This window comes from Callospermophilus lateralis, chromosome 12, assembly GCF_048772815.1.
Source record: "Callospermophilus lateralis isolate mCalLat2 chromosome 12, mCalLat2.hap1, whole genome shotgun sequence".
In the NCBI taxonomy this organism is placed as follows: Eukaryota; Metazoa; Chordata; class Mammalia; order Rodentia; family Sciuridae; genus Callospermophilus; species Callospermophilus lateralis.
The window spans coordinates 35,440,335-35,463,368 of NC_135316.1; the positions used below are offsets into that span (position 1 = coordinate 35,440,335).

Below are 23,034 nucleotides of genomic sequence, written 5' to 3' on the forward strand. Positions count from 1 at the left end.
TTTACTATGGGTTAGGAAGAAATACTTAATAATGAATTATTAAGTCTAAGTTTGTTTTTTCCAGAGGATCAATAACTTTTATGGTACAATCCAGTAGCAGAAATTATGTCTTTTCAACAGAAGTCTCAGCACAAGTGTTTTCTGCTTCCATTATTTTTGTGTGTGAGAATACCACATACAACTCTATCTCTAGCTGAGTGTTCTATTGGACATTATATTGAATATTTACAAACATATATGTCATTAATAAGGAAGAGAAAAATTATGAGATTTATATGAAAACCAATAGTTACAGTAAGCTAGCAAACACTTTTAAATGAGGAAAACATCTCAAGAAAATGTGATGTTGTTTCAGTTTAATCCAATATGAGTTTTAGTTTGCAGTTATTTGTGCCAAAATTGTTGAAGGGTCTTACTCCTGGACAAAAAGGCCTAACCTTAGTCAATTTGAAAGGCTTTACCTAACAGACCTTAGTGAAGAAAGCTATCATTTCCAAGGCATATTTGTTACAGAGCCAATGAAATTATTACCATCCTGGGGGGAATTGCAACCAGGACTAAGAGTCTTTCCTTGGAAACCCTATTGAGATCTCTTAATTGGGGAAAGAAGAGTACTTGAAGATTTGTCTCTACCAGGCCTCTACTTTTCCATTACTACTTTCTAACACACCAACCCCCCACCCCACACACATCCACACACTCCTAAACTGCAAGATCTAATTGCTCAGCCTCTCTGGACAGAAAAGTGATTCATAAGTCTTAGTGATCTATCTGATCCTTGACTCAAGACATTTCTTGGGGAAAAATTAGAACAGTGGTGGAATTAGCACTTAAGTGATTGAAATCTTGACTGTAGGTTCAATACAATGGAACCCGCCAGCACGGCAACCAAAAGATCAGCTCAGCCCTAGAATGCACTTTTTGAGCCATTCTTGTCTACAAAAGAGAGAGAATAGCAACATCTCATATTAAGTATAGTAACTGAAAAATTTGGATTTCCTAGGTCAAAATGGGCAATAAATTATAGTAATCCCAAACCTAATTAGAACTGAAAATGACGAACCTGCAAAACAATTAACAACGGTGATTGGACGTATGAATCATTTTAAACATTAGTTAAGTATGGTCTATATAAAGATAGATAATAAATCTTATGACCTCAAAGTGCACATATTCTCTGTAGAAAGTCCATCAATCACCTAAGGCCTGAATATTTATATAAAAACTGTTTTGCGCACCTGGTGTGGTGGTGCATGTCTGTAATTCCAGGGGCTCAGGGAGGCTTAGGCAGGAGAATTGCAAGTTCAAAGCAAGCCTCAGCAAAAGGTGAAGTGATAAGCAACTCAGTGAGACCCGGTCTCTAAACAAAATACAAAATAGGGCTGGGGATTTGCCTTAGCAGTGGAGTGCCCCTGAGCTCAATGCCCAGTACCCAAAAACAATCAAAAAACTGTGTTGTAATTCCAACAAAAAAAACCAATTTTTCCACTTCTATCAAACAGTATGGTTATTTAGAACCAAATATTTTAAAATTATGTTTTAACTGATACACAAAAACATTTTTTAAAAGTACATATTAATGAGGTGCCACATAATGTTTCAGTACCTGTAATGGACTCATACTTATGAGTTGTAATTTTTTTTAATTTTTCCTTCATCTATTGACAGAAGATTGCTTCATATGAACTTGGAGAAAAAAAATAGACCATCATCTACCTGTTAAATATATTCTATTAACCAGAATCTGACCCAAAATTCCCAATATTACAACAACACATGTAATTAACACCAAACAAGCAAAATATAATCAAATTGACTCTTTACAGGCCAAGTTAATAATTGGTTACATGAAATAAGCATTTTGGAGTACAACTTTAAGTTCAGGAAACTTCATTCCCCACTGGTGCCAAGAATCACTGTAAGAATACTCTGTTTCTCCTGATTAAGATTTGCCAATTTCTGCCTTCATAATAATTTCTATATAATTGAAAATGCCTTATATTCTTTAAAATTATTTCATGTCTCGAGCATGAAGGCCAACATTTGAACTTTCTCCTTTTCTTTAAATCCACAAATTAATAATTTGTCTTCTATCAGCTATTTATATAATACATTATATATGTATGTGTGTGTGTGTGTGTGTGTGTGTGTGTGTGTGTGTGTGTGTTTCCATGTATATGGAGCTGGAACCATATCAGACAGTGAGTATTTGTGTACACTTTGCCCTTCCTGTTAAACATGAATGAACTCCAAACATAAATGAACTACTTCCAACCAAGTGAGACAAATGAAGTTTTACAAGATACAGGCACTTTATGTTCCCAGTTTTAAAAATAAGCCAAGTGAAAAATACTTAATAAAAATAATTGGATCAGAGAAAGCTTTAGAAGTTCTATCAATAGTTCTAGTGACTTACACTCAAACTTAGACAGACACCATCAAACAAGCAAAACAAAAATAACTGTTGCTAATGGTCATATCTGTAAAATGAAATCCAAATTATAACTGGAGAAAAATTACCATCTGAATTCAACTTAAAGATATGCCAATAATGTGCACTGAATTTTGTGTATATCTAGGCAGGTGAGTAACATTTCAAAGCTTTGCAAGAGTGTATGGTTAGTAAGAAAAGCAAAAGGTGCTTTTATTCCACAGTATCTGATTAAACAAAACAAAGCAATTTACAAAAGAAAAGTACCAAATGATACTTTAAAATAAATAGTTCATCATTTTGATGAATATATACATGTTAAGTTTACTTCTTAGGGATTTAACTATCTAAAAGTGCATGTCACTATCCAGAGGTGCAGGAGCAAGTTCACATGAATAAAACTGTGTAGCTTCACTAGCTTCAGCTTCAGTCAATGGCTCCAGGTCAACAAGCTTACTTTGGGTTGGTTCTGGGTACAGGCTGCTATCCAAAAGCTCATCGACTTCTATGAGTTTATCTACAGAGGACATAACTTCTGATGATGATGTTGTACTCCCCTGTTCAACAGCAGAAACAGGACTCCCATCAAGGAATGCAAGAAGTGAAAAGGCAGTGTACTGGATAAGCTGCTTATTTGGTTTAGACTTAAATTTTCTTCCTTCTTCTGAAACTGATTGAACTACATTGTTCTTGGTAGCTTCTAATCCTTTATTCTCAGATTTTCTATTATTGATGTAATCTGTGGGATTCATCTACACATAACTAGTGAAAAGATCAACCAGGAGATCTGGGTCTATGTTAAACTGTCTTCCTGACAGCATAGCTTGGAAGTCCTCTAAACTGCAATAAATACTGTCAAGATAATCCAACAGTTCAACCTTTCCCAAAAGATTAATGTTATCATTCAAAATGTAATTCATCATGGTCACAGGATCTTCTATGGTCAGACAGGATGAACCATTTAGCTGGACAGCACTAGACATGAGACTGTTGATGCCACCACTGCCTGAACCTAGGGATTTTCTTGCTGGTTCACTCAGATCTCCACTCTGAATGACAGGTGCATACTCATCATCATTGTCATCTTCAACAATGACAATATCAGGGTACTGGCTACAGTTGGAGGGATCAGATATAACATCCTCATTAGTTTCTGGAATAACTAGGATATTTTCTTCATCCATGTTATCATCAGAAACATCATAAATAATGATGTCATCTGAAATCCACTCTCCTGTCTTTAAACTTTCAGTCCTACTGTGTGGAACTTTATGATAATGATTATCAACTGGTTCTTTATGTGCTGAAATAAATTCTTCTGGGCTCCATTAATGTTCAGAAGTAGAGGCCTTTTGGGCTTTAAACTCACAAGTTTGTTATTCTAAACCAATGTAACAATAAATTGGACAAACTTTGGAATAACTTGTTGCTGCTGTGCATGCTTGATTTTAATTCAGACACCTCGTTCCAAAGGGACTCATTCTCAAATTTTAATTCTAAAAGTCTGGACTCAGTTGTTTCCTGTTTTACTTGAACCTTCTGAGCACTACTTATAATTTTTGTTAAATCTTCCTGGCGAATTTTATTTTCTTCTGGGTTTGAAAATGAAAACTTCCTTTTAATGTTCTCCAACAAGTCATCCTGGCTTTGTTTAAAGAAAGGATGCTGAAATTCAAGAGGACCATCTCTTTCCTGCTTTACTATTCCAGAGTCAATATGTACTACTTTACGAAAACCATACTCTCTCCTTTGTGCCCTGTTGAAGTCGCTCTAAGGAGAGTCTTTTCTCCGGCATGATAGAAACGACTTCATTTGGGAGCATTCAGCAGCTTGCAGAAATGTCCATGTTACTGGAAAATCTGAAAACTTTTTTTCCTCCGATTTGTCTTGACTTGGCAGGACAAAGGATCACTTTCACCAGTTGCACTTTGCCCCAAATTTTGTTCTCCTGGGTTCAAGCATTCTCTTGAACTGGAAATCCAACAGTGTTTGCACTAGCTGCTTGAAACTTTATATATTCAATTAGTTCTCAGGGCGCACTCTCTCCTTTGTGCCCTGCTGAAGTCCCCCTAAGCAGAGGTGTTTCTCCGGAATGGCAGGAACAACTTCATTTGGGACCATTCAGCAGCTTCTCATGCTCTTCCTCCCTACCCCATTTTGAGTCACCCCTCCCCCATAGCAGAGAAGACATTACACATTTGTTTTTTTGGGATTGGCTAACTTCACTTAGCATTATCTGCATTAATGCCATCCATTTCCCTGCAAATACCATGATCTTGTTATTTTTTAGTGCTAATATTCCATTGTGTATAAATGCCACATTTTTTTTATCCATTCATCCAGTGAAGGAAATCTAGGTTGGCTCCACAGTCTAGCTATTGTGAATTGTGCTGCTATAAAAATGGATATGACTGTGTCCCTGTAGTATGCTGTTTTTAAGTCCTTTGGGTATAGACTGAGAAGAGGAATATCTGGGTCAAATGGTGGTTCCATTCCCAACTTCCCAAAGAATCTCCATACTGCTTTCCATATTGGCTGCATCAATTTGCAGTCCCACCAGCAATGTATGAGTGTACCTTTTTTCCCCCACATCCTCGCCAGCACTTATTGTTGTTTCACTTCATAATGGCTGCCATTCTTACTGGAGTGAGATGGTCTCTTAGAGTAGTTTTAATTTGCATTTCTCTGATTGCTAGAGATGGTGAGCATTTTTTTGTATATTTGTTGATTGATGGTATATCCTCTTCTGAGAAGTGTCTATTCAGGTCCTTGGACCATTTGTTATTTGTTATCCTTGGGTTATTTGTTTGTTTGTTTGTTTTGGTGTTTAATTTTTTGGATTTCTTTGTATACCCTAGAGATTAGAGTTCTATCTGATGTGTGAAGGGTAAAAATTTGTTCCCAGGATGTAGGATCCCTATTCACCTCACATACTATTTCTCTTGCTGAGAAAAAACTTTTTACCTTAAATTCGTCCCATTTGTTGATACTTGGTTTTAATTCTTGTGCTATAGGTGTCTTATTAAGGAACTTGAGGCCTAACCCCAGTGATGGAAATTAGGGCCAGCTCTTTCTTCTATTAGATGCAGAGTCTCTGGTTTGATTCCTAGATCTCTGGTCCATTTTGAGTTAATTTTTGTGCATAGTGAGAGATGGGGATTCAATTTCATTTTGTTGCATATGGATTTCCAGTTTTCTAAGCACCATTTGTTGAAGATGCTATCCTTTCTCCATTGCATGCTTCTAGCACCTTTGTCTAATATAAGGTAGTTGTAATTTTGTGAGTGGTCTATCAGCCTTGGTGCCAGTACCATGCTGTTTTTGTTACTATTGCTCTGAAGTATAGTAAACATCTGGTATAGTGATACCACCTGTTTCACTCTTCCTGCTTAGAATTGCTTTAGCTATTCTGGGTCTCTTATTTTTCCATATGAATTTCATAGTTGTTTTTTTCTATTTCTGTGAGGAATGCCATTGGGATTTGACCAGAATTGCATTGAATCTGTAAAGTCCTTTTGGTAATATGGCCATTTTAATAATATTAATTCTGCCTATCCATGAGCAAGGTAGACTGCCAGATGGTATTTAAAAGAAAACAACAAGAACAATAACATTTTGCTCTCACCAGAAACTTATCTCGTAGGCAAAGACATGCATAGACTGAAAGCAAAAGGATACAGCAGGGGTTGGGGGGGGGGGTGGGAGGGATGACTAACATTCATATGGATCTTGTTAACAAGAAGAGGTTTCTATCCTCATATCAGATAAAGTGGACTTCAAGTTAAAGTTAATTTGAAGAGAATTACAGATTAATTACAGAATAAAGAAGGCCATTTCATGCCGGGGTTGTACTCAATGTTAGAGTGCTTGCCTTGCAGGGATGAGGCACCGTCTTTGATCCTCAAACCATATTTAAAAAATAAATAAAATGAAGGTATTGTGTTCATTTATAGCAAAAAGTATTTTTAAAAGAAGCCATTTTATGTCCCATTTACTGTTTATGTGACATATAAATCAACAAGACATAACAATCTTAAGTATGCATGCCCCAAACAATGAGGCATCTACATACATCAAACAAGCCTTCACAATTTCAAGTTTCCAGTAAATTAAAATACAATAATACTGGGTGACCCTTATATTGTTGTCTCACCACTCAATAGATCTTCCAAACAAAAAATAAAAAAGAAGCTATACAACTAAAAAATACAATTAATTATTTAGACATAGCAGACATATATGGAATATTTCATTCATCAATAAATAAATACACTTTTTTTCTGAGGAGCACATTAATCCTCATTTAAAATAGACTATGTCTTAGGTAACAAATAAATGCTTCTAAATACTAAATATAGAGATAAATCCTTCCATTTTACCAGAACATAGTGGGATAAAATTAGAAATAAAGATAAAGTTAAAAATATATTTATTATAACACCTGGAAACTAAATAATACACTGTTTAATTACCAATGGATAACAGAAAATAGCAGGGAAGTGATTTTAAAAAATACTTGAGATAAGTGAAAATAGTGACAAAATATAGTGGGACACTATATTTTGTTCTAAGAGGAAACTACATTGCATTGAGCTCATTCACTGAAAGAAAAGAAAGTCACCATATAAATTGCCTAGCATTATATCTCAAACCTCTAAAAAATAAGAACAAAATTGCCGCAATCTGGCTGGACACAATTCAGTAGCCACTTGTCAAAAGAAACCAACTTCACTTTCAGAACCACACACGCCAAACAAAACAGCTCCCCAGGAAAAACCCTCAGAGCCCAACTGCCACCACCGGCTTCCCACAAGCCACTCCCCCAACCCCCAGCCTCTCGACCTCCCACAATCCTCCTGCTCTTGAGGCCGATTGGCTGGGTCGTGTGGGCGGAGCCAAAAAAGTCCCCCAATGAGCAGCTCTGTGGCCTGAAAGGGCAGGGAAACAGCCTAATGAGCATCACCGCAGAGGAGCCAATCAGCTAGATGTTGCTGGGGCCACTGTGAGCCAATCATCAGCTGGTAGTCTGAAAGTTTGCTGGGGCCCCTTCGGCTGTGGCTCTCAACACAAAATAACACAAAAAACAGAAGACAGAAAATAATTAAAATCAGAACCAAAATTAATGAAACAAAAAATATTCAAATAATCAATGAAACAAAATTTTGTACTTTGAAAAAATAAAGTTGATAAATGTTTAGCCAAGCTAACAAAGAAAAAAAGAAAGAAAATACAAATTATGAAAAATTGTGACAAAAAAGGAAAATCACCATGAATATCAGTGAAATATCGATGATAATCAGAAACTACTTTAAAAATCTATACTAAAAAGAAAACTATGACATTGATAACTTTTTAGACATATGATCTACCCAAATTGAAGTAGCAGGACATAGAAAATTTCAACAGATCAATTTCAAGCAATGAAATTGAAGATGTCATAAAAAGCCTACCAACAAAGAGAATCCCAGGACAAGACCAATACTCAGCCAAGTTCTACCAGTCTTTCCAAGAATTTACACCAATATTGTTCAAACTGTCCCATAAAATAGAAAAGGAGGGAACCTTCCAAACTCATTCTGTAAAGCTAGTATGACCCTGATACCAAAACCAACAAAGACATCTCAAGGAAAAGAAACTTCAGACTAATATTCCTGATGAACATACATGCAGAAATTCTTGATAAAGTACTGGTAAATTGTATACAAAAACATATTAAAAGTATATTGCACCATGATCAAGAAGGGTTTGTCCTAGGAATGCAGGGTTGTTTCAACATACAAAAATCAATCATAAAATTCACCCCATGAATATACTTAAAGAGAGCAACCAAATCACATTGATACAAGGTGTTATCTGTGCTATGTGCCATTAAACAAATATTTGATTTATGAATCTTCTGTTCCAGGCATTTTTACCAGTCATGATATTTACTCTCACACTTATTCACTTATTAAAGTGAATTTCCCATTCAAAAGTCCAAAAAAAAAAGAAAGAAGCAGTTATTATAATAGTGTGTGTGAAGGATATAACTGGAATTGGATATATTTTAACTGAGTTTTGAAATGTTTATAGAAATTTGAAAATTAATCCATACCTAAAATGTGACATGCAATTACCTAAAGTCTGGATACTATTTTATCTCCATTTCCTCCTGAGAAAGGATATCGACTATAGCTTTTATTAAGAAACCGAGCATAGAAATTTCATATGCACATAGAAATTTATCAGGAAATGAGATTTTAGCAAATGGACTGCTGATGAATCTACAAGGAGATAATTATGAAAATATTAGCCAATGAAATACATGGATTTTGTTTGCTTATGGAATGGATGTGCCAAATCCTGCTCTCTTAGATCCTACCATATTGATTCTGTTTGAAGCTGATACTCTTCTAACAATCTAGCATATTTTCTGCTGGCTCATGCTGCCATATTTTCACGTTTGTTTTGTAATACTCTATTCCTTTCAGTACACTTCATGTCCACTCTCCAGAACAACTTTCTATAAATTCAAGTTGCCTGAGATAATTAATAGAAGATACCTGGCTCTTGCTTGATGTTCATTTGTATTTCCCTATCCATAAGCATCTTCACAGAATATGCATGCTTTTCACCTGCATGGAAAATGAACTTGTTCCTGCTACTAAAATTTTTAAGTGTAGAGCAATATTTATTGCATCCATAATGCATGTTATGGATTACTGTATTTGCACAATGTGTCATTTGTAAATGGAGCAGAGAATTCTAGTTCTCTACTTTTGATCTGGGCATACTGTGTTGTATTTATCAAAATCCCTAGTACTTAGTTCTGATGAAAGATTCAGTTTTCTACACAGGAAAATGTGAAGATGTGACATGTTCCACTGCCAGGCATGGCCAAACAAATACCTGTACTACCAATTTCTTTTTGTTTTTATAGCCAGAGTTTCTCTGAAAGCACTATATTTATGATGACAAAGTTTGTGGAGACAAGTGCATGGAGTACTGCATACATGGCATACATTAAGGCTGTCTGAGTGGCAAACCATTCCCCCATGCTAGGCATGTGAATGGCAAACCTCTTACCCTGTAAACACAGCCCCAGGTGTGAGGCCATGTGTTGTAGTCCCTGAGCTTTCTCCATGGCCAACTTCTTGATTGGTAACTGCAGGGACAGTTGGCCAGCAATTGTATTGGTGGCTCTTGTAATCTGCTTAGCTACTGCCTGATTATATATACATGGTAACTGCACAATAAAATTAGACCTGCTTCCTGCTTGGTCTCTGGAGGTCTTGATTAGCAACTCTGCAGCCATACTCTCCTCTATCCTGTTCCAAGAACCTCCTCACTGAACAAGAGAAAGCCTATGAAAAATTTATCTTCTAACTCAGTCCATGAATCATGAATTATAACATGGAGGACAATTATAATATCCACCTGTGCTTCTACTCTGAATTTTTACTTAAGAAAGATTCCTCTTGATCATTGTTATTTCCTGGGCTGCTCTAATAAAACCATAGTGCAATGTTTTGTTTTGTCTTGTCTTTGAGAGGCAAATAATCTGAACTGATACAGAATCAGATGATTATGATAGATTTAAATGTGTCTCTTCCTACACTATTTTTCTGTTTGATGTGTGTGTTTCATTTGTAAACACATGGATATGGATAGGTGTATGTGTTTTGCATTTCTCAGATTATGATCTATAACATCTTGAACATGTATTGATTTTATTGAAGTTGAATAAAGATAATCTCACTCTCCAAGCCTTTCTATGGGACCATCAGGAAATGCCAATGCCCCAGAGTTTGTTGGAAATTACAGATTAAATACTCAAACTTTTACTTAATGTATAAGATTGTCCTCCATAATTTGCAAAATTTCCTTTTGAAATGATGCTGTTGGCCCTGATCTATCCACCAGCATCACTGAACAATGCTTCCGTCTCAGAGGAGTGGTTTGTCTACTGTTAAACTCAGTATTGACCAATACTATTTCATTTCCCATAAAAAGCCAAATATTATCTCCTCACATTAGCCACCACAGTTAAACAATGTTTGTGAGTGCCTGTGTATGTGTCATTTTTTCTTTACATTTTACTAAGAACCTCACATTTTCCATCTAACAAAACAATTGGTATCTGCTCCTAAATATATAATCTTTATATGATTTTACATTCATTGCTACATAACCTATTTAAAGAGTATATTTTTCCAATGTTCCTTCATGTCTAGGATCCACTTTCATCTTCATTAAAAGGAAAAAGAATATTAGAAATTGTATGCCATCATTTATTTTCTAAATTCCTGTAGAAGAATTATAATAAAAAGAAAATGTAATTGTTAAAGAAAATTAGCCTAGACCCACCACTATGTCTTTGACATAAATATGGTGTGTAGGTGGTCTAAGCCCAAAGTCAGAGAAGAGACATGGATCATCTAAATCTTCTCTTTACTCTCTGTTTGAGCCCTCAGGAACTGTATATCAAAATATCCCTTTCTCCCTTCTTCCCTTCTTCAGTAGTTTCTCTTGCTCTTTTTCTCCATATCTTCTACCCTCCTCTGCAACTAACTTAAAATTTTCTCTTCTCCCTTTTCCAAAGGCAGTTTCTGGTTATCATAGAAGTTTCTGGTCACCCATAAAAGCTGCCAACACATACCCATTGACTTTTTTTTACACACTTGGAGGTGAAAGTTTTTTGAGATATTTTTTCTTTTTCTTTTGTTTTGTTATGGGCCCCTGAGACTCTGTGTCATGTAAGAAATGTTTCTCCTATGGGAACATCCTGTCTCTGTACCCATCAAGAGTCACTTAGCATAGAATGTTTAGGAACACAAAATGACAATTCTTATACAATGGAATTGTTCTCTTTCTGGTTCTCATTGTTTTGGACAATGTACCCTGTCAGAGAATGATTGTCTAAACATCAGTAACTACTCTTTAACTTGTACTCAACTAAGGTCATTTTGACCCATTTTCTCCTTCTGCTTATGGTTTTAGATCTCATGATGTTTGTTTATGGTTTTGAATCATAGTAACAGCCACTTATAATTAATGTGATTTTGGACTATAAATGTGTACCCTAACTCTTGGAGGGGCTAAAAAGGTGTAGACTTGCAGCCTACCCCTTGGCTTGCCAGATGATTGGCTGGTGAAGAAAAATGGTTTTGTCTTTTGCTTTAAGAGCTACTCGGTGATTGATTGCAATCTCACCATAGCATTTTGGAGGTCCCAGCAAGATGATGGGGCTTTGACTCCATGGGAATCTTAGATCCTCTGAAGGAGAGAAAGACACCCTCCCTTTCTAGTTGTGGGAGCTTTCTGCTTTGCAAGGGTTGGGATCTGCAGTGACCAATGATGAGCCCACCCATGAAAGAATTTATGATGTGGCTCACGCCTGTAATTCCAAACTCTTATGTGGCTCATACCTGTAAATCCAGAAGCTTTGAAGGAAGACAAAACTACATGTGTTGGAAGGTAGCTTTGTTCCTTCCATTTGACTTGATTGTAATTCCTTAGTCATTCTGAGCACCTGATTGTAAATCTTTCAAGATGTATCAGGGGCTCTCCTCTGGGGGTGTATCAAGTGCTTGATTGTAAATCTTTCAAAGAATATCAAGTGCTTTATTGTAATGCCTAAGGTATATCAAGTGACCAGAAACCTCACAAGGCTCAGGTTAAGAACCAGTGAACTGCAATAAATAGACCATGACAGCTGTCTGGAGACTGGGATCCAGTAGAGGAAAGAGAGAGTGTTTGTCTTGATTTTTTCTTATCTTGTTTGTTATTTGTCCCTTATTTGTTTGTTTGTGTTAATCTCTACCTTGGTTTGTTTCTAATGGTTTTTTTTTTCAAATTTTTGCTCTAGGAAGAAACTTTCCTTTTATTTTGACAGATTTGACCCGTCAGTCACTTGGTGACCCACCACCCTCAAACTCAAGTCACACTCAGTGCCCAGTTGAATTCTTTTTTTTTTTAAAGAGAGAGTGAGAGAGGGAGAGAGAGAGAGAATTTTAATATTTATTTTTTTAGTTATCGGCGGACACAACATCCTTGTTTGTATGTGGTGCTGAGAATCGAACCCAGGCCGCACGCATGCCAGGCGAGCGCGCTACCGCTTGAGCCACATCCCCAGCCCTGAATTCTTTTTTTTTAACCTTACTTTTATTTCTGCCTGTTGTTTTAATTGTTAGCCTTGTCATGGAAAGGGGGGAATGTAAATTTTTAAGATTTCCAAAGTCATCAGAAATGTCAACACAATATTTAGTTAAGTTACTTAATGTCATTTGATTTTTGTAAAATATCTTTTTATTGGCATGATCTCTTTATATTAGCTTACATTGATTAAGCCTACCTGTATAGAAAGTTAGGAAGATCTGTAGGCCTTAAACTGACTAAAAACTCTGACTCTGGCAGTTTCTCTTGATAGGTATCAGGCATTTCTTTATAAGAATATCTCTTGTCATGTCCTAAGAATCTCTCTTGTCACCTCCAGTCTTATTTATTCTAGGAGGACTAATGCAAGTGTACATCTTAACTTACATCAAAATAACTATTGTTTTTTTACATGCCCAGTAATGGCTATGTTTTGACTTTTAACTATTTTTTCTAGGTGTTTAAAATCAAGCTGGTCAAATTGACCTTGCTTCTACCCATTGTTAACAATCACCTGAGTTCTCTTGGGGGGCTCACTCTTGGGGAACTTGTGAGCAGCACTTTAGCTTCACTAGTGCCATCTGTGTTAGGATGGGTCAAGGTTTCACTGACATGTGGCTTCCTTGGAAGCATCAGAGATGTCTCCCCTTTCCAATGACCCTCCTCATGATCCTCCTCTTTTGCAGTATGTTCACTGATTGGCTGTCTTTTTAGGGTCCAGTACTAAAAAATTGCTAAAGCTCAACATCTAAGTTGATGTGTTTTATATATTAAAATTTCTGTCACTAATATGAACTTTCAAATTTCACATCTGATACCAAAATTAGAGAGAGGTGATATGTATTTAACAAAAGAAAATTTTCTGTGTCTAGTGATACAGAATTATTCAATCTCACCAACGGTGAGAATGGCAGTACCAGAGAACATGGCGCTCAGAAACATTAGCTTGACCATAAAATTCAGAATTGATTTTAATAGTCTCTTATATGAATATGGTAAAATTTTGTTATAAGTACTGACTTTATGTGTACATAAAAACAGACAAAGAAGTATAGAAATTATAATTAGAAAAAAGAATGTAAATTTTCAAGAATTTTAAAAGTAGAAATACCATGAGAGTGGACAGAGTAAAGCATAACATGTTAATTTTTAAATTTCTAATGTCAGGATTTAATTTATAGTTAGAATGAAACTTAACACTATACCTATTTCAGTATTTTAAATCTGTATTCTAAACTACTGGGGAGATTTTAAGTATTTTTTTAAGAGAGAGAGAGAAAATTTTTTAATATTTATTTTTTAGTTTTCGGTGGACACAAGATCTTTATTTTACTTTTATGTGGTGCTGAGGATTGAACCAAGCACCCTGCACATGCCAGGTGGGCGCGCTACTGCTTGAGCCACATCCCTAGCCCCAGATTTTAAGTATTAATAAACTAGTGTCCATGAAACATTTGAAGTCCAACAAAACTAATCTCAGATTCCTTTTTTTAAAATTGTTGATGGGCTTTTATTAAAATTTCTTCATATGTGGTGCTAAGGATCAAACCCAGTGCCTCACACATGCTAAGCAAGTGCTCTACCACTAAGCCACAATCCCAGCCCCTCAGATTCATTTTTCTGATATGTTTAATAATTATTAAATTTTATGATTTAGATATAGTATGATTCAATTTTTGAACAAATATAAAAAGAATATAGAAAGATTTTAAATTGGAAAAAACAATAGAACATGAAAAAGAACAACTTTCAGATTTTCGAAATGTTGGTTGTGAAGAAGAAACAAGTAAAAATTTAATAAGGAGGCTTTTTCAAGATGGCAGAATAAAGAATGTTGCTTTTCTGGCTTTCTATGAAATGAAACCAAGAAAGCAGACAGGGAGCTTCTTAGCAAGGTGAGTGAAAAGCAACAACAAAAAAGTAGAGGAGTTCACAGGAATTCAAAACTGGACATTCAAAGCAGATCAGGAGCTCAGGATATTGAATATAGTGAAAAAGAAGGAGGAAGAGGAGGAGGAGGAGGAGGAGGAGAAGGAAGAAGAGAAATTCTCAGCCACACAGCCACTGCCACAGTGGTTCCTCTGAGAGCATAGTAAAGAGATAAGAGAATTAAAGGAAAAAGCATTTTGGAGAGGCCCAAGGCATGTCTGGGTACAGAGCATTTAGAGATCAAGGACATTGCCTGGGAAACCTGAAAGATAAACTGCAGAGTATCCATGTGAGGAAAAAGAAGTTGCCATGTCTCCAATGAAGCAGGTGGAGAAAAAGGAAAGAAAAAATTTTTCAGCAGTCATATGGGGACTGGCAGCAGAGGGGCCAGTTCCTGGAAAAAACAACTGAGTGTGGCCCAAAATATAGACACAGTAAACACGCATTGCACAACATAGTGTGCTTTAATGACCAGGAAAAAAATCAAACTTGGAGGGAGGCTTACACAGGGAACAACTGAATATGGAAACCCAGTGGGTTCTACCCCATATCCTCTTCCAATCTGACACTGCTTGAAGGGCAGGGGTGGGAGAGATTGTTTGGAGACTAAACCTGAGGCCAGAAAATGTGGGTCTGAAGTTGGTGTAGGAGACTGAGAACTGTGTCCCACACCATATGAGTGAAACCCAAAGGAGATTGCTGAGGTACATTCTTCCAGCATGAACCATCAAGTACTGAGATGCAATGATTTAAAATCTCAAGATTTTAAAAATTTTTATTTCATATATATATTTTTTAAAGAGAGAGTGTGTGTGTGTGTGAGAGAGAGAGAAAGAGAGAGAGAGAGGGAGAGAGAGAGAGAATTTTTTAATATTTATTTATTTTTTTAGTTTTCGGTGGACACAACATCTTTGTTTGTATGTGGTGCTGAGGATTGAACCCGGGCCACACGCATGCCAGGCGAGCACGCTACTGCTTGAGTCACATCCCCAGCCCTCATATATATTTTTATCCTGTTTTCCTTGATTGTTTTATTCTGCTAACAGCCAAACTCTCTTGTTCTCCCTTTCACTCTTCCTTTAATTTTTTACTCCTCCTTCTCTCCTCCTCCCTCATAATCATCACATCCTATATCACTTCTGTTCTCACCCTGCCCACCATTTGAAATTATAAACTCTTTTTGTAAAATTGTTATTTTTATGTAGACAATAACATATCATTTCTGTTTATTATGATAATTAACATTGTAGGTGTGATAATAAAAATTATTTGGCTTGCTGAATATTATTTGCATTGGTTGTTATTATTTGTCTCCCCCTAAATAGTGGGGTCCCTAGAAACCTTCAGGGACACTATAAGATCACAAGATAAAGACTCCACTGCCTCATATCTATACTGTTAGATGGATAGACACACAAAAAAACATGAAAAAATGGAATAAATTTCCCCAAACAAACCAAGATACTCCAATAATAGAATTCATTGACACCACAGTGGAAGAAATACCAAAGAAAGAGTTTAGAATGTACATAGTTAAACTGTCTGCAAAGTAATTAAAGGTATAAGAAATGAAATCAGAAAGAAAACACAGGAAGTGAAAGATCACTTCAATAATGAGGAAGAGATTCTGAAAAAAATAAGCAGAAATCCTCAAAATGAAGAAAAAATAAACAAAATTAAATATTCAATAGAAAGTATCACCAACAGACTAGACCACTTGGAAGACAGAACCTTAGGCAATGAAGACAAAATATATAATCTTGAAAATAGAGTTGACCACGGAGAGATGTTAAGAAACCATGAACAGAACTTCTAAGAACTATGGGATAACATGAAAAGATCAAATTTAAGATTTATTGGGACAGATGAAAGCATGGAGATATAAACCAAAGGAATGCACAATCTTTTCTATGAAATAATATCAGGAAAATTCTAAAACCTAAAGAATGAAATGGAAAATCAAATACAAGAGGCATAAAGAATCCCAAATGTACAAAACTACAACAGACCCACACCAAGGCACATTATAATGAAAATGCCAAACATTCAGAATAAGGATAGAATTTTGAAGGCCATAAGAGAAAAATATCAGATATAGGGGAAAAAATTACAGATCTCAGTTGATTTCTCAATTCACACTCTGGAATAACATATATATCAAGCTCTGAAAGAAAATGGATACCAACCAAGAATCCAGTATCCTGCAAAATTGAGCTTCATATTTGAAGATGAAATAAAAGCCTTCCATGATAAATAAAAAATAAAAGAATTTGCAACTAGAAATACTGAATTACAGAACATTCTCAACAAATTATTAGAAGCTAAAGTGAAAAAAAATAGTGAAAAGCAGCAAAGGGAGCAAGTACACTAAAGGAATAATCAATCAAATGAGAAACTAATTCAAATTAAAAACTAAAAATAAACCAAAATGACCGGGAATACACATCATATCTCAATAATAACCTTGAGAATTAATGGTCTAAACTCATCCATCAAAAGGCATAGACTGGCATATTGGATTAAAAAACAAGACCCAAAAATATGCTGTCTCCAAAAGACTCACATCATGGGCAAACACATCCATAGACTGAAGGTAGAAGGGTGGAAAAAAACATATCACTCACAGACGAATCACATAAGCAAGCAGGACTTTTTATCCTCATATCTGATAAAGTGCACTTTAAGCTAATTAGAAGGGACAAAAAATTCATTTCATACTGTTTAGGGGAATCATACACCAACAAGGCATAACAATAATAAATATTTATGCTCTAAACAATGGAGCATCTATGTACATCAAACAAACCCTTCTCAATTTCAAGAATCAAATAGACCACAACACAATAATATTGGGTATCTTCAACATGCCTCTGTCAGAACTAGATAGATCCCCCAAACAAAACTAAATAAAAAAGATATAGAATTAAAAATTATAATTTATAATTTAGACTTAACAGACATTTATAGAATATTCCACCCATTAATGACTGAATACATTTTCTTCCCAGCAACTCACAGATCCTTCTCTTATATAAATCATGTTATGTAAGTTATCTCATATGTTGGCATACAATTGTGATGTTACATTAGTATATTTTTAGCATCAGTAGGGTTGTTTTCATAGCTCCCTTTCCACTGATATTAATTTTTGTGTGCTTGCTTTTTTCCTTGATTAGACCTTTTTTATAAAATTTTAAATGTATTATTTCTTCTCTATTTCATACATTTCTGCTTCTACTCTTATTTTTTCCTTCCTATTACATAATATGAAAACAACTTGATTGTTATTCTAGCTACTTTTTGATACAAGTACTTTAAGTTATAAATGTTTGTCTGAATCCTGTTTCATCACAGAAATCCTAATATTTTAAGCTTTTATTATCACTTAATTTAAAGCACTTTTATTTACTTTTCTTGTGCTTTCTTCCTTGACCTCTGAGATATTTATAAGTGTTCTATTTAATTTTGAAATAGTTGACATGTGGGGGGTGGGGTTCTATATATATATATTAAGGTTATTGATTTCTATATAATAAATCATGAAGGAAACACAGTCTGAATTATTTCAATTTTTAAAAAAGTAATGGAAATGCTTTTTATATTGATTTTACGGAATATGTACATGTCAAAACTGATCAAATTTCCTACTTCATATATATGCATTTTATTGTACTTCAATTTTACCCCAATAAAATTATGGTGGGAAAAATGCACAAAGTTGGGTAATGAACAAAAAAGAAAAGAAAGGTTATGACTGGCCAAAATAAAAGTTAATAAGATAATGCAACTGCATTTATCTACATACATTTACTCAGGTTCATATTGATGAATATTTAGTGTCATTGAAATAAACACAGAGAATAGTGAATGTTGTGGTCCTTATTTGTGTGTCCCCAAATTCCCAAATTCATATGTTGAAACCTGATCACCAAGTAGGATGGTATTGGGAGTTGGAGACTTTTGGAGCTGGTGAGCAATGAGCACTGTCCTCAGAGATGAGATTAGTGTTCTTTTGATAGATGTAAATGCATGATTATTATGCCTTCTACCATGTAAAGACATGGCTGGACTGTGTCACTTATGAAACAAAAAGTTCACCCTTACCAGAACTAACCTCTCAGCATCTTGAATTTGAACTTTTTAGCCTCCAGAATGCTAATAAATGTTCGTAATTTGTAAGACAGCTGGTTTTATATTTATAATAGCAGCTATGACATGCTAAAATAATTAGAGAGATGATATTAAATATACTTCATCCTCCTGCATAAAACAAAATACCATCTTCTAAGAAATAAAAGAGTATGGGATACTGTGATTGTGGCCATCTTGGTATATGACCCCATTGAAAATCAAATGGAGACAAATACAACACTTACTTAACATCAGAAGAGGTATGGTCATGAGTAGACAGATTCCTTTCTGACTTTCTCTACAGTGTGGAACAGTTGAAAATTACTCAAAATAAAATTCAAAATGAGTAGAGATAAAGGTATCAAAAAGAGCTGGTGAACAGCTTGGGCACTACAGAGGAAGGTTTGTTTGACTTACTTGAGACACTTTTAATTGCTTCTTTAGTGAAAGGCAAATTATAGCATTAATTTATTCTGGAAAATAATCAGAGTATATTATAATCTTTGGTTTTTAAAAAATGTCTTATTTAATAAAGAACACTGAGCAATTTTACTAATTATGGTAAAAATTACAATTTTTAATGAAGGGTAAGAAGACCTTTGGTAAAAATATATAATGAAACTACAAAAATGTGTTTAAGGCTTGTAAAGAATAATAATAAAGAGTAGACAGAGAGACAAGGTGCAGAGGCAGGGAAAGTAGCAGAGTGACTCTTTGTCCATGTGGCTACATTTATTTATAACAATAGTTTACATTAGGTCTTTAGTACCACACAATTGTTTAGAGTATCAGTAAGTTTGCTTATTCTACAATTACACTTAATAGTTACAATATGCAAAATTAGGAGCTTTGTGCAGTTCTCAAGAAGGTCCATTGTCTGAAGTTACTGTTAGGTGGGCAGCTCCAGGAGTTACGTGCCTAAGATTAAGGTCAAAGCTGAAAAGATTCTAGCATGGAGGGTATTACCATAGCAACTGGGCATCCTATGCCTTTGCACAGAAACTCCAGGCACCAAGCATGCCACAGCCATGAAGTCATCAGGGACCCCAGTCCCAAACACAGAACCCCTACAAAGGTTGGCATTATAAAATTCCTTTCATGAGCATTTACCCTCAAGTGCATTGATGGTGGCAGGAATGCACCATTTAATGTAAATTATAGTCTTTTGCAATATTTATAAATTGGATCTCATAAATTACTGTATTGTTTTTGCATGTTTTGAAAGCAACCAAAGTTTTGTTTCCATTGTGTTACCCCCAAAATTGTAACCTGACATTTTGTGTATTCCCATCAAAAGGGACTCTCTCAATTAGCTACTAACTTATCCACTGTGTCACCTTTCATTTCCCTGTTGTCCTATTAGGGCCACAGGCCACATCATATCAAACATTATTTTTTCATATGATAACTCATCTTCAGTTGAGAAATTCCAAACATTGTCTATCTGTCTTCATGACAGATAGACAATCTGTAAAATACCATATAATCAGTCAATATTTTTAATAAAATTAAACATATATATATATATAAATATTAAAACATAATATCTTTTATATAAGGAGGAAAATTCCAAGCTTAAAAAAAGGGGTAAAGGGATTAAAGGGACAGAATGACAGTAATAGGATTCAGCAGTTACATATAAATCATAGATTTTATGTTATCATTTAAGTAGCTGGGATCATATATTACTTATCACAAAGTTAAATGTGAGAAGTATTTTGTATCATCTTCATCCTAATTAGGAATAAAGACCTGTGGCTGTTGGAACACAAAAATAATTCTGTATAGACAAATCCAGTCTCAATTCTTTTCTGGAAATATCATTTCAAAAGAGAATGGGATAAAAAATATTTCTGTTTCTCAATGACTACTATACAGGCACTGTATCTACATGTGTTCAAGAGATGTTACCTGCATGATGTGTGAGAAACATACCTTCAGTTATGAGTGATATGGAGTTTATCCATAGAACAGAAGTATGGTGAAATTCATCATTTCAGGGACAGATATTATGTAAGGCTGCTAGAAACATGAAGCCCACATGGCAAAATATTTGCTTTTACATAGTGGGAAATATTTGTTAGCTTCTGCAATATAAATATGTGTGATCACAAAAGATCTTATGACATCAATTTTAGAATTCAAGTAATGGAATTTAGATATTAGAAAACCATTCTAGATCCTTGTTTCATTTTTCATTATTATAGAGCTAAGTTTAAAATAAGAAAAAATATAGGCAGTCTATAATATAAGAATAGATAGTTTTCGATGAGTACAGCATTTCTAGAATAACAAAAATATAATTAGAGTAAGGAGGATGTGACCCAACTATTGATATGCTTCTGTCTTTAATATTTGTTGTGGGAAGTCACCAGAGAAAGAAGGAAGAAAACACAGATAATGCCTTATTTTTTTCAAACATTTAATAAATTGGTTTTTGGAAAGCAACAAATTGTATTCTAAACCTAAAAATTTAGAAAGACTACATTAGCAATCAATATACATATAAAATTACTCCATTCACAGGGCTGAATATTGAGTAAATAGTATTCAATGTATACATGTATGTATACATGTATGACTCTCCTCAGAAAGATGGATTAGTCTTAGTTTTTCCTTAGTCAAAGTCTTACAAATTCCAAATTAATAAAGGTTTATTGTGTTTCAGAACTGCCAAAACTAAAGTGTTGATTTATTTAAGCATTTGTTTGCTATTTATATATGTATAGGTAAGTAAGTCATGGAGGTACTGGTGTTTTTGTTTTTGAAGATTAAACCAACAATGTACTGTTAGTAGTGGGGTGTGCAAAATTATCCTTTGGTTCTAGTCTAAATTTAAAATTCTCCTTTGAGAATATGGAATAAAGATACTAAGACTTTAAATCAAGGTGGTTGTTTTTGCTGAAGATTATTTAATGATAATCGAGAAGTTCATTTACATAGTCTGAGAGATGATTTTAAAATTCCATGTTCTGACCCTTTCTTTCTTGAAGAAAATTGGTGTATAATTTCTGGATAATTCAAAGAGAAGTTATAACCTTTCCAGATAGTTTTGGAACAAACAGTTCTGCTTATCAAACTTCTAAATTAATCTTTCTAAATTCACTTGTTTATAAAATAGGACTTAAGCCAAAATCTGCAACCCAGGGGATTATCAAGAACCACACAACCTAGTCCAAGAAGGTGTTTCAAAGTGTCTTAGAATTGTTTTTCAGCTTATAGGAAACAATACAATTATCTCAGGACAAGTCCACACTTTACAAGGTAAATTTAAAGTTTGTCTTGAAGGTAGATAATGGCTATTCTCAGCTGACATCATTATCACCTACTCCTTACTATATATAACAGAAACTGGAGAATAAGAAGTTCATAGCCATAAAAATAACTATCAACCTATTGATATAAAAACAGAGATTGGAGAGTTTTTTAAAAGTTTCTAAGAAAAAGTTTTTTGGTACCTGGGATTGAACCTAGGGATACTGAGCCACATCCCAATCCCTTTTTATTTTTTATTTTGAAACAGGATCTCCCTAAGTTGATGAGGTTGGCCTTGAATTTACAATACTTCTGACTCATAGCTATGAACTACTTGCTTGGCTATACTGCTATGTGGTGCAGTCACCCCTCCAACCTTCCAGAGACATTCTGAGCCTACTTCTTCCTCCCAGTGGTTATCTCTCTTTTCTCTATCCCTCTTTCCTGTGGGCTTCCCTTCTCTGCCACCTCCTTTGACTTTTGTCAGTCTCTCATCACTTTTTACTTTTCGCCTTCTCTCCCCTTCTCTCCCCTTCTTTCCCCCTTCCTTCTTCTGCCCTTCTTTCCAGCCCCTTCCATTTCGCTCTCTCTCTCTGCTGCAAAGGTGGTACCAGCCACTCACCTTCATGCTTCAGGCTGGGCATCTTGTCCCCAGGTCGGCATTCCTAGGAAGGCCTCGTGCTGAAGTCCACCCAAGATGGGCTGGATGGATTCCAGGAGTTCCAGGGCAGGTGAGGAGGCTGGGCCACATCCAAGAGTCTCAGTACCTCTGCATTCTCAGGACTAACATTGTGGCTGGAGCAAGCAGAGGACTTGAAGTTACAAGGGACCCTGGCCCTGAACAAGTATGGGATTGGATGGGCAGAGAAGCCAAAATCACCCAGGTCACTGTTGCTGCCCTGCCCATCTAACTCCCCACTGGGGAAACCTGGGTCTGCTGAATGGATGCATCCAGGGCTTGCCAGTACCTGGGCAGGTATGAATAATTAATAAAGCGCTACTTACAGAAGGTATTTAAGGGCCAACTGGGCTCTCATCCTGCTGACCCACAGTGCAGTCTCTGCAATCAGGTCTGCTTCTCAGCACTCTGTGTGAACTCCAGCTTTGGTTCCCCACCATGGATGAGAGAAACACTTGCAGAGGTTCCCTCCCAA

The 23,034-nt window shown here is 35.4% G+C and overlaps 1 pseudogene; it reads right to left on the reverse strand.

Moving 5' to 3' along the window:
* Positions 1–2,778: 2,778 nt before the first annotated feature.
* Positions 2,779–22,508, reverse strand: LOC143386046 (heat shock factor protein 2 pseudogene; annotated as a pseudogene).
* Between the last annotated feature and the right edge of the window lie 526 nt (positions 22,509–23,034).